Source organism: Mastomys coucha, unplaced genomic scaffold (assembly GCF_008632895.1).
Source record: "Mastomys coucha isolate ucsf_1 unplaced genomic scaffold, UCSF_Mcou_1 pScaffold5, whole genome shotgun sequence".
NCBI classification, from domain to species: Eukaryota; Metazoa; Chordata; class Mammalia; order Rodentia; family Muridae; genus Mastomys; species Mastomys coucha.
Window position 1 is genome coordinate 69,446,475 of NW_022196911.1, and position 13,317 is coordinate 69,459,791.

A 13,317-nucleotide genomic window follows, 5' to 3' on the forward strand; every position below is an offset into this window, starting at 1 on the left:
AAGGTCCATCCTGTGTATGTTCTTTTAAATTCTTCAAGAACATCAATATACAAAATAACATAAAAGAAATTACAAATGTAAAAACTAGTTACTCAGGGTGAGCAGGAAGTAGGAGAGAAAAGCATTCATATTGTAGTAAACATGGCATGGGTTTTTCTATTAAAGGATGAGAGATAGAAACCTGTAAAGGGTAGTTGGAGAAAAATCATTAATGATTGTAATGTTCACAGACACTAGGAGTTTTCAGATTATAATTGCTATGATGACTCTCACATTTACTGTTGTAGAATATATACCTTAGATATGTATTTACTTAAAATTTTAAGAGATCCTAATATTTTCTCATCAGCATACTGGAGAAGAATGAACAACAAAACTGTCATCACTCAGTTCCTCCTCCTGGGCCTGCCCATACACACAGAGCACCAGCACCTTTTCTATGCCTTGTTCCTGGCCATGTACCTCACCACCATTCTGGGAAACCTGCTAATCATTATCCTTGTTCGACTGGACTCCCATCTACACACACCCATGTACTTGTTTCTCAGCAACTTGTCCTTCGCTGATCTCTGCTTTTCCTCTGTCACAATGCCCAAATTGCTGCATATCATGCAAAGCCAAGACCCATCCATTCCTTATGCAGGTTGCCTGGCACAAATATTCTTCTTTCTGTTGTTTGGATACCTTGGGAACTTCATTCTTGTGGCCATGGCCTATGACCGCTATGTGGCCATCTGCTTCCCCCTGCATTACACCAGCATCATGAGCCCCAAGCTCTGTACTTGTCTAGTGCTGCTTTTTTGGATACTGACATCATCTCATGCCATGATGCACACACACTCTGCTCGCAGCAAGATTGTCTTTTTGTGAGAACAACATACTCCTCAACTTTTTCTGTGACCTGTTTGCTCTCCTAAAGCTGGCCTGCTCAGACACTTATGTTAATAAGTTGATGATATTTATCATGGGAGGGCTTGTCATTATTATTCCATTCATCCTCATTGTTATATCCTATGCAAGGATCATCACCTCCATTCTTAAGGTTCCATCTACCCAAGGCATCTACAAGGTGTTCTCCACCTGTGGTTCTCATCTGTCTGTAGTATCATTGTTCTATGGGACAGTTATTGGTCTCTACTTATGTCCATCAGGTAATAATTCCACTGTAAAGGAGTCTGTCATGGCTATGATGTACACAATGGTGACTCCTATGCTGAACCCCTTCATCTACAGCCTGAGGAATAGAGATATGAAGAGAGCCCTAATAAGAGTTATCTGCAGTAAGAAAATTTCTCTGTAATGGTAGCACTTGTGATTGTTACCTGCTTTTATGCAATATATCTGGTTTTATGCAATAAATGTATTGATGTTAATATCTTATACTACATATTGTCCCCTATCATAGGATCTACATGAAAGGTCATAATATATAACTGTTCAATACACAAGAGAGAAAGTTTGGCATAGTAGGTGGAGTAAGGAAGATTGTCTTGGATATCTGGCTGCAATTTCCTTCTTACCTTGCATAAATGATCCTGGAAAAGCATAGTGGATGAAGTACCATATAATATAGTCTCTGTTCCTCTTAAGTTACTGCAGCTTTTTATTATATTATTCTGACTTCCATGTTCACTGATGTTTCAGTTAAATCATTAAAGTAATGGATTTATTACACTCAATCGCAATGAAATATCTCTGCTACCCAACTTCCTTCTACAGATTTTCCCACACTTACATTGACATATTTTTTTCTCTTAGCTCTCTTAATTCTTTTCTAATACATGTTATTCTTTGTGACTATAATTGATGCTAAAGAAATCTGGAGGAATTGCTTTATACAATAGTATCACTTTTATAAAATTTTTACTTAATTTGAAATTGATTAATAACCAGGCACCATTCAATTGTATTAACTTCTCTAAGATGAGGGAAAGACAAAAGAAAGGAAGAAAAAAGAAGGAAAGAGGCTGGCAATGCTTTATGGATATTTCATATTTTATTTTGTAAACCATCTGTTTATAGTAGTTGGCTTTTTTACCCTTGTGACAATCTCAGGGAGATAAAGAATGTTTGTTTTAAAGTCTGAAGAATGTGATTGACTTCCCATCTCACATGCAATAGGTCAGCATGTATGAGACCAATTTTGCCTCATTTCTACAGAATAAAGATATTTTCTTTATTTTTTTTATTCTTTGCTTTACTGTCACATGGAATAATCCTGGTTCATTTATTCTCAATTGTCCTTGGTAGGTGATGACCATAAACCCATTTCATTATATTCTGCTGAGCCCCAAAACAAACACATCATCTCCATGTGAAGCCAATCTTGCCTCTAGGTTTTCTCACTGACTGGAAAACATCTCCACTTGAGCCTTTGTGTAATTTTCAATAGGAACATGCATACTTTCAACTCTTTCTTTTTCTACAGTCTTTTTTGTGACCTTTAGCTTTCTTCTTTGATTATGATGCCATCTCCTACCCAATGATCTATGTAAGCACTTCTACACACACACACACACACACACACACACACACACACACACACAAACAACACAACACACACACATTTACAGATGTAGAAAGTGGGCAATAGCTCATAGAATCTTGAATTGTGCCTTTTTATTGAATATTGTTTTAAGATATTATTGTAGTTTCCATGTACTTTTGGCTGCTTTCATTTCTAAACCCTAAAATCCCATTATCACAGCATAGTAGAATTTTTAAACAAGACAAGAAATAAGTAAATTAAGCCACTTTTCTCCTCATGAGCAAAATTAATTTTAAAAGACAAATGATTCTCTATTCAATAGCAATAACATTAGGTGTAAGAGATACAGTGAAAAAAAAAACAAATTTCTGCTGAGCAATATAAAGCAGTATCACAGTGTGAAATTAGAGCCCAGGATCCACATATCTTTAAGCATATTTTAAAAATTTAACTGATATAAAAATAATACAATTGTATTAACACAACAATGTTTAATGAAAACCATATGCAATGTAGAAGATGGACTGTGTCAGATTGGAAGTGATATAAAGAGAAGAGAAGGAAGTAGGGAACAAGAGAAGTTAACTTGAGATCTGAACAAAAATAAATTAGAAATCAAGCCCAATATCATGAATTATGTCTGAGATCTCAGCATTCATGAGGCTCTGGCAGAATCATCAGTGTAAATGTGAGGTCAGTCTAAGTTACAATTGTGATCCTATGAGATCAGTATAGATGTGTAGTAAGACCTTGTGAGGCTGACCTGAGACACACAGTAAGATATTGCTGAAGAAATGAAATTCCTGATCATCAATGTTGGTCTTGTGAAATACTGCTGTTGCTCTATTAAAAGGACTTTTTGGAGGAACTCCGCCAGCCCAGTGACTCCAGTTGCTTCTGGTCTGTCTGGGCTGCCTGATGCCCTGAGCAGACCTTGGGCATAAGCTCCACAGCCAGCTCTAAAACACCTAGAGGAAACTACACTCCCAGGTGCTCTAACAAGTCCAGGATCACAGGATCCCAGAATCACAAGATCACAGAGAAAGCTTAACTCTGAGGAGTTCTGACACAACCAGTATCATAGGAAGGACAGGCTCCAGACAGACTTAGGAAGGGCAGGTAACACTAGAGGTAACCAGATGGTGAGAATCAAGCATAAGAATATAAGCAACACAATCCAAGGTTACTTGTCATCATCAGAACCCAATTCTCCCACCATAGCAAGTCCTGGACACACCATCATACCAGAAAAAGCAAGATTCAGATATAAAATCACTTCTTATGATGATGATACAGGACTTTAAGAAAGACATAAATAGCACCCTCAAAGAAATACAGAAGAACACAGGTAAACAGCTAGAAGCCCCTCAAGAGGAAATACAAAAAATCCCTTAAAGAACTACAGGAGAACACAATCAAAAAAGGTGAAGGAAATTAGCAAAACCATCCAGAATCTAAAATTGGAAATAGAAGCAATAAAGAAATCAGAAAGAGAGACAGCCCTGGAGATAGAAAACCTAAGAAAGAAATCAAGAGTTACAGATGCAACCATCACCAACAGAATACAATAGATAGAATAGAGAATCTCAGGGGCAGAAGACACCATAGAAAACATTGACACAACAGTCAAAGCAAAAGCAAATGCAAAAAGCAAAAAGCTCCTAACCCAGAACTTCCAGGAAATCCAGGATGCAATGAGAAGACCAAACCTAAGGATAATAGGTATAGAAGAGAGTGAAGACTCCCAATGTAATGGGCCAGTAAATATCTTTAACAAAATTATAGAAGAAAACTCCCCTAACCTAACTAAAGAGATGCCCATGAACATACAAGAAGCCTACCAAACTCCAAATAGGCTGAACCAGGAAAGAAATTCCTCCCATCACATAATAATCAAAACACCAAATGCACTAAACAAAGAAAGAATTTTAAAACCAGTAAGGGAAAAAGGTCAAGTAACCTATAAATCCAGGCCCTATCAGAATTACACCAGACATGTCACCCAAGACTATGAAAGCTAGAAGATCCTGGGCAGATGTCATACAGACCCTACAAGAATACAAATGCCAGCCCAGGCTAATACACCCAGCAAAACTCTCAATTACCATAGATGGAGAAAACAAGATATTCCATGACAAAACAAAATTTTACACAATATCTTTCCACAAATCCAGCTCTATAAAGGATAATAGATGGAAATCACCAACACAAGGAACAAAACTACACATAGAAGAAGAAAGATAATCTTTCAACAAGCCCATACAAACCTAATTCCACCTCTAATAACAAAAACAACAGGAAGTACCAATTACTTTTTCCTAATTTCTTAAAATGAAAATTAATATTACCAACATATCCTAATTGAATGAAATCCAAAAATATGAGGAATTAGAAGTTTGTTAGCTGTCATCCAGTGGTCTCTCTAATTTGGTAATTGGAGAAATAGGTCCAATATTGTACAATCCATATACACTGTCAGCTTGTTTGTGCATGACAGTGTCTTGCTGTGTACAACATAAGGGTCTTGAAATCTTGCTTCTCATATCTTAGCCTCTCCATTAGTTGTATTGTTTATTGCATGTTTTTACACTATACTATGTTTTTCAGAACAGTTCACATATTTCAAAAGTATTTATATACCCAAAAGAAACTTAGACAATCACATTGTGAGGGGGCTTGTAAGAGAACCACAGAATGAGACTGAATGCTTTGCTTGACATTTATAACTCTTGTATCAAGTTTGAAGAAGAGGACTTCATAAGTTACTCTTTCTCTGAGATGAATGCTTTTCAAAATTATCACAGCCAACGAACCAGATTCTTACCCTCACCTAATGTCTGTGCCACCCTCCAAGCAGAACCATTGTTCATTGAAACAGTTGGTGAATGACTTTATGTATAGACCATCTTAATACACACACCATTTCTTAAATGAATGTAACCTGTTCTCTGTGGGCTGAGAATAAAGTCACTCACTCAAGTCAAATAGCTTTGACTATAGGAAATCTGTATCCAAAAATCGAGCCTACAATTCATTCCTTGGTGCAGCAGAACTGTCAACTCTCAGCTTTTCTATAATGGAGGTAAAATCCTTTGGTGATGTGAGGATCACGGAAGTACAGCCTTATTACAATGAAATCCAATGCCTAAAAATTGTTCTTATTTTAGGCTTATACCACAGTAAGAGCCATGATTTTAAGTTCTACTAAATACAAAACAAACAAAAAACCAAAAAAGACTTTATATATTTATGTTCACTTAAGAACATACTAGTAGTGATGTATTATTTTGAAATATACAGTAAATATGTTTGTAGTTATTTAAAATTTATATTGAGAAAAACATGTATTTTCAGTATTTCTGTAGACAAGCATCTACATAAGACTGTTAAATTGATTGTTGTTTTATATCAAACAACTTTTATAACACTCATTTTTATTGTTACAATATTTTATAAATTTTAAAGAAGATGACAAAAAAGATATTGTAGGTATTGAAGGGAAACAAGAATGTGATTTAATTCTATTTACTTAAAATATGTTTTAAAATGTTAACAAATTCAGATAAATTAAAATCATGTAACTTTTATTATCATAATACAATAAAACTTTTAAAAAAGAAATTAAAAAAAGGATTTTTTGACAGTTCCTCATAATTTTGAACATAGTTATTATGTATGTGAGATTATACAGCTGGGTGGGCTCATAGGTACAACCATTGTGGGATTCAAGCAAATGGTTTTCTTCATTATGCATACAAGTAAAGTTTATAGTGCTCATAAAGCAGAATGACCAATCAAACTATGCATGGTCAAATATTTTCAACAGGTAAGCTCATAGAAAGAAACATTATTCAACAACATAAATTAATGAATTATTGGTGTATACTACTGCGTGCACGCTATGTGGAAGCAAAAAAAGCATTTAGGTATATTAAAAAGCCATATGCAAATGATCATGTTGTGAAACTGCCCTCCAAATATTTATACTTTTACAAATAAGTCTGTGTTGCTCTCAAACTTGAGCAAAAACACTTTTTATTATAGTGGATATTAGTTAATTCTGAGTTACATGACTGTTCAATGGCTGAGAACAAATGACTATAATATGCAGCTATAGATGGGATAGTCCATTTAGTAATGCTAGTATGTACATATGTTTATAGGTGACCACTTGATAGTATATAATCTATCAGGGGGCCTAGATTGTGGAGAAAACTGATTCTCCTCATAGCAGCCATTTATTGCCATTTTCCTCAACTACCACAATTTCTATTGTATTACAAAAAGATCTAGAGGTTGACAGTTTATGAGTTCTGCTTCCCCGTTATGTCTAGAAGACATTGTCATATAGCAAGTTGCTGGTTCTCTGGTTTCTATAATTTTCCTCTGCTCTTCCATGTCTTAAACTTAGGTATAGTGGTTACGCTTTAGATGCAGCAATTGTAACTGGAAATACCACAGTCATATGTTCTCTGTGTTTTTGTCAGTTGTAGATCCTTGTAATATTTTTTATGTGTTGAAAAGAAAAAGGAAATTAAATGAAAAGAAAGGAAGAAAAAAGAAAGAAAGAAAGAGAGAGAGAGAGAGGAGGGAGGGAGGGAGGAAGGGAAGAAGAAAGGAAGGAAGGAAGGAAAGAAGAAAGGAAGGAAGGAAGGAAGGAAGGAAGGAAGGAAAGAAGAAAGGAAGGAAAGAAGAAAGGAAGGAAGGAAGGAAGGAAGGAAGGAAGGAAGGAAGGAAGGAAGGAAGGAAGGAAGGAGAAAAGGAAGAAGGAAAGAAGATGGTTCTTTGATCAGGGGTGAGAGTATGAGGATATATGTATTTTAAGTACAATTGGAACTATTTTGTCCAGCCAGGCTATGCCTCTCTCTACTAGGTGACTTGTTGATGGGTGTGACATATGTTACCACCTAAAGTTATGCAGATGTCCTAGGTCTGTGCTGCAGTCTGGAATCAAGTTAACATCAATAGGCTATGCTATTGGCCCTCAAAGGGAGCCAGAGTAAAGTAAGTACCCTGCACTGCTACCTGAGGCAACTGCAATGTCTGAGTTTATGTTGATGCTAAGACCCATGTCTGAGTGAGTGATCCTACTGGAGCCTAACCATTTTGAGAATCTGGTTATGACATACCTTCTGGGAGTCAAGCTGTCTCTAGGTATGAGCAGGGAGGCAATATAAGTTCCTTTCATTTCCTAATTTCATTACAACTTTTGCACTGTTTTCTATTGGGTATGGCAGAAGAACAAAACATGATATGGAAGTTTAATTATTAAGAAATAGGACAGAAAGTGCACAGAGATAGAGGAAGAAGAGAAGAGAAGAGCAGAGAGAAGAGAAGAGAACAGGAAATAGTGAGTTGTATACTACCCATGCATCTAGTTAGATTACTACCATTTGTTGAAAATGCTTTCTTTTTTTCATTATATGTTTCTGCTTCTTTATTGAAAATTAGGTGTCCATAGATGTATAGATTTATGTCTGTGTCATTGATTCACTTTCATTGATCAACCTGTTTTTATACCTCTACTATGTTTTTGTTTTGTTTTTTACTATTGCTCTTTAATATATCTTGGAAGAGTGATGGTAATATCCCTGAATGTTCTTTTATTGTATAGGATTGTTTTAGCTATTCTTTTTTTTCTGTATGGAGTTTAGTCTTGTTCTGACCATGTCTATAAAGTATTGTGTTGGAATTTTGATGGGTATTGCATTGAGTATGTAAATGGCTTTGGTAAGATGGATGTTTTTACTATGTTGATCCTTCTGATCCATAAACATGGGAGATCTTTCCACATTCTGATATCTTTGTCAATTTCCTTCTTCAAAGAGATCATACAGGCTTTTCAACTGTTTGTTAGAGATAGCATATATTTCAACAGTGTGCTGGGGCATGTGGGGAATATATATGGGAATAAGAGGGATAAGGTGTGTTGGATGAAACAAATAATAAGAGAAATGACTAAAATTGGGGTCATTTAGAGTGCAAGGTAGAAACCCAGTGCAATGGAAACTTCAGAGAATCTACTGAGGTGACACTAGCAGATATTCCTACTAATGTGAAACTCAGAACCTGAACTGTCCATTGTTTGTAACCAGGCAAGAATTGAAATGGAGGGAATGGGACACCAACCCAGCCACAAAACCTCTAGCCTACAGTTTGTCATGTTGGCATGATGTGCTGGGACTGAAGCCTAGCATAATTATCATCAGAGAAATCAGGGAGACTTTATCTGATGACTTACAGGCAAACATTAGGCAGAGAGCTTGGATAGTCCTATGGAGGAGAGGTAGGAAGGATTAGAGGAGCCAGAGTGATCAAGGATTCCACAAAATCATGGCCCATACATACAGTCAACTGCCTGGGACTCAAATGGACTCACAAAGATCAAGGAGCCTGTATGGCTCTGACTTAGCGCCTCTGCATATATGTTATGGTCTTGTAGCTGTGAGAGAGACCTACTTCTTATTCTTTTGATTGATTTGGTACCCTTTCCTCCTACTGGGTTGTCTTTTCCATCCTTAATATGAAAATACTGCCTGGTCATATTGTAGTTTGTTATGCTGTATTTGACGATGTCCTTGGAAAATCTGCTCTTTTCTGAGGGGAGGTGAAGCAGGGGTAGATCCAGGGGAAATGAGATGTAGGGAGGGTGAGTCTGAGGTGAGTGAGGAGGGGAAAACAGTAGTCAGTGTATAATATATAAGAGAAAAATAAAGAGGAAAATAATCTAAAAATCAAAAACATCAAAGCATCATATTTGTATAAAATATGAGGATAAAGTCTATAGCATGGACTACTAAAATATACTCTTAAATGACATTCACAAGATTTAATTTTGTTTTTAATTTTTAGTCAATAGTGTGTGAAAAAGAGTCTAATAATGTTTCACATATATGTATACACATGTGTGCATCTAAATGTTCACTTACACATATGCACGCACATTTATGTACATATAATACATATATATGTATATTGTGTTGGCTAATGGTGAGTGGCACTATGAGGAAATTTTCCTTTGTTAGAGCAGGTGTGGCCTTGTTAGAGTAATTGTGTCTCAGTAGAGGTGTGCTCTCATGTGGAGAGTGGTAGAGCTGGAGAGGCATTCTCCTTGACAAGATGGCGCCTACATCCGCTGTCGACTCCTGGTAAACAACTGTTTGTGCATGTGCGTAGAGTGAGGAGGCGCCAGGTCACGGCCTGTCCCGGGACGTCACATGGGGTGATGAGCAAGCAGCCAATCATGGGCAGACACGCCGCGCTGTGGTGTATATAAGCAGTGCCGATTATTGGCTCAGCCCTTTTTCCTCTTCATGATGCAATAAATGCTTGCTGCAGAAGGATCCTAGTGTCCGCATGTCTTCTTGCTGGCGAGATGACTGCGCGGGCCACACTCTCAGGTCTCCTGGTGCTCAAGCTCTACCCAGTGTGTTATTTCAGAGTCTCCTCCTGACTGCCTGGGAAGACAGTCTCTTTATGACTGCCTTTGGATCAAGTTGTAGAATTCTCAGCTCTTTTTAGAGCACCATGTCTGCCTGCATACTGTCATGTTTCTTGTCATAATTTTAATGGACTGAACCTCTAAAACTGTACTAGTCCTAATTAAATGTCCTTTATAAGAATTGACTTAATCATGGTGCATCTTCACAACAATGAAACCTAAACTAAATATATATGTTTTCTATTAGTTTCAGTGTATCTGGTTTTATATATATAAACACATAACTGGGTCCTGTCCCTACAGTCAAGTCAGCCAAGTACTTCATCATGTCAAAGGCTGATGATTTCTGTCTTTTAACTTTTTCTTACTGTTCTGGGGCCCTAATTCCCTCTCTTGCTATTCTGGGGCCAAAAGCTTCTGGCTTCTGGCAAATTAATTCTTGACATGCTAGGACAAAGGCTGATAGGTTCTGACAATGTGCTCCTGCTGATAGCAGCAAGGGATTAAGAAAAGAAAAGTATATATTGCATATTAGCCATCTATCAGATGTAGGGTTGGTAAAGATCTTTTTCCAATCTGTTGGTTGCCGTTTTTTTCCTGTTGACAGTGTCCTTAGCCTTACAGAAGCTTTGTAATTTTATGAGGTCCCATTTGTCAATTCTTGATCTTAGGGCATAAGCTATTGGTGTTCTGTTCAGAAAAATTTCCACTGTGCCCATGTGCTCAAGGCTCTTCCCAATTTCTTTTCTATTAGTTTCAGTGTATTTGGTTTTATGTAGATATCCTTGATCCACTTGGACTTGAGCTTTGTATAAGGAGATAAGAATGGATCAATTTGCATTCTTCTGCATGCTAACTGCCAGTTGAACCAGCACCATTTATTGAAAATGCTGATTTTTTCCACTGGATGGTTTTAGCTCCTTTGTCAAAAATCAAGTGGCCATAGGTGTGTGGGTTCATTTCTGAGTCTTTAATTCTACTCTATTGATCTACCTGACTGTCACTGTATCAATACCATGCAGTTTTTCCAGAGGACCAAATAATCTTATTGAAAAAGGGGGTTCAATACTAAAGAAAGAATTCTTAACTGAGGAATACCAAATGGCTGAGGAGCACCTAAAGAAATGTTCAACATCCTTAGTCATCAGGGAAATGCAAATCAAAACAACCCTGAGACTCCAACTCACACTCCTCAGAATGGCTAAGATCAAAAATTCAGGTGACAGCAGATGCTGGCAAGGATATTGAGAAGTAGGAACACTCCTTCATTGCTGGTGGGATTGCAAGCTGGTACAACCACTCTGGAAATCAGTTTGGCAGTTCCTCAGAAAAATGGACATAGAAAAATGGACCTGAGGATACAGCTATACTACTCCTGGTCATATACCCAGAAGATGCTCTAACATGTAATAAGGACACATGCTCCACCATGTTCATAAACAGCCTTATTTATAATAGCCAGAAGATGGAAAGAACCCAGATGTCCCGCAACAGAGGAATAGATACAAAAAATGTGGTACACATTTCCACTATAGAGTACTATGCAGCGATTAAAAATAATGACTTCATGAAATTCTTAGGCAAATGGATGGAAGTAGAAAATATCATCCTGACTGAGGTAACCCAATCACAAAAGAACACATATCGTATGCACTCATTGATAAGTGGATATTAGCTGAGAAGCTCAGAATACCCAAAATACAATTCACAAATCACATGAAACTCAAGAAGAAGGAAGATCAAAGTGTGGATACTTTGATCCTTCTTAGAAGTGGGAACAAAATACCTATGGAAGGAGTTACAGAGACAAAGTGAAGAGCAGAGACTAAAGGAAAGGCCATCCAGAGAATGTCCCACCTGGGGATCCATCCCATATTCACTCACCAAACTCAGACACTATTGTGAATGCCAACAAGTGCTTGCTGACTGGATCCTGATATAGTTGTCTCCTGAGAAGCTCTGCCAGTGCCTGACAAATACAGAGGTAGATGCTCTCAGCCAACCATTGAACTGACCACAAGGTCCCCAATGGAGGAACTAGAGAAAGGACCCAAGGAGCTGAAGGGGTTTTCAGCCCCATAGGAAGAACAAAAATATGAACCAACATGTACCCCCAGAGCTATCAGGGACTAAATCATGAACCAAAGAGCCTACATGGTGGAACTCATGGCTCTAGCTGCATATGTAGCAGATGATGGCCTTGTCGAATGTCAATGTGAATAGAGTCCCTTGGTCCTGTGAAGGATCTATGCCCCAGTGTATGGGAATGCCAGGACAGGGAAGCAAGAGTAGGTGGGCTGGTGATCAGGTGTAGGGGGTATCAGATAGGGGGTTTTTGGAGGGAAAAGTAGGAAAGGCAATGTATTCGATATGTACAAAAAAGAAAATATCTAATAAAAAAGAAGAAGAAAATAGTTATTTGGGATCTTTACTCTTTGACTCAGGTGCTTCTTCTGACCAGAGGAGAGGCTCAGAGTTTATTATCTCTTCCTCATCCAGAGAGAAAGGACAAGAAAGAAAGAAAGAAAGAAAGAAAGAAAGAAAGAAAGAAAGAAAGAAAGAAAGAAAGAAAGAAAGGAAGACATTGATGGAGGGAGAGAGGGAGAGAAAGAGAGAGAGAGAGAGAGAGAGAGAGAGAGAGAGAGAGAGAGAGAGAGAGCAACTCAGGCATTTACAAAGACATACATGCAATTGATGAAGGAGAAAATTATACACCAAACCTTTATTTTCCTCTCAGCTTTTTATAGCATTTAGACAAAAAGCTTCCCTGTAAGAAAAAAGTCACCTCATAGGTAAAATGTTACACAAAATGGGAATTACAGAAGAATGTTGATAATAGGTTTAAAGCAGTTCCTCATTCTATAAGCCCATTATAAGTTCAAAGCAACAGTTTCACATGTCTTGCCATAGTTCTGTAGTGCATACTTGTGACCTTATCCTTGGATCTGACCTAGAATGAATGTTTTTCCTTGATCAGGATCTTCTCAAGCCTACTTCTCTTCTTAATGCAATTTATGAAAGCTCATTGTATTCCTTATTATGCAGACTTTACTTACAGTTCTATAAGGGAGGGCAGTCTTTACTTGATTCTAATTTTATTGATCTTTCTGAAAAAAAAAATACTAACACCATCTCCTTAAACTTTCTTCTTAAAATTATTCGAATTAAATCGGGAGTTCTACAGAGTTATTAATTCATCTAAACAGCATTAATTCAGGAACATTTATCTTGATGTGTATCTGCAAAAAATTTTCCAATGTGGTGGGCTGATTCCCAGAAATCATTAGGCTATGTAATAGTGGTAGGAAAGGCATATCAGCAGCAAAAAGCATTCTTGAGACAAATTCCCGAGGGTTCTGCCCCTTCAAAGTTCACCTATCACAGCCAT

General features: G+C 37.3%; 1 pseudogene; it reads left to right on the forward strand.

Annotated features, from left to right (window-relative positions):
* The first annotated feature begins 363 nt into the window (after positions 1-363).
* LOC116077105 lies at positions 364-1,300 on the forward strand (annotated as a pseudogene).
* The last annotated feature ends 12,017 nt before the right edge of the window (positions 1,301-13,317 follow it).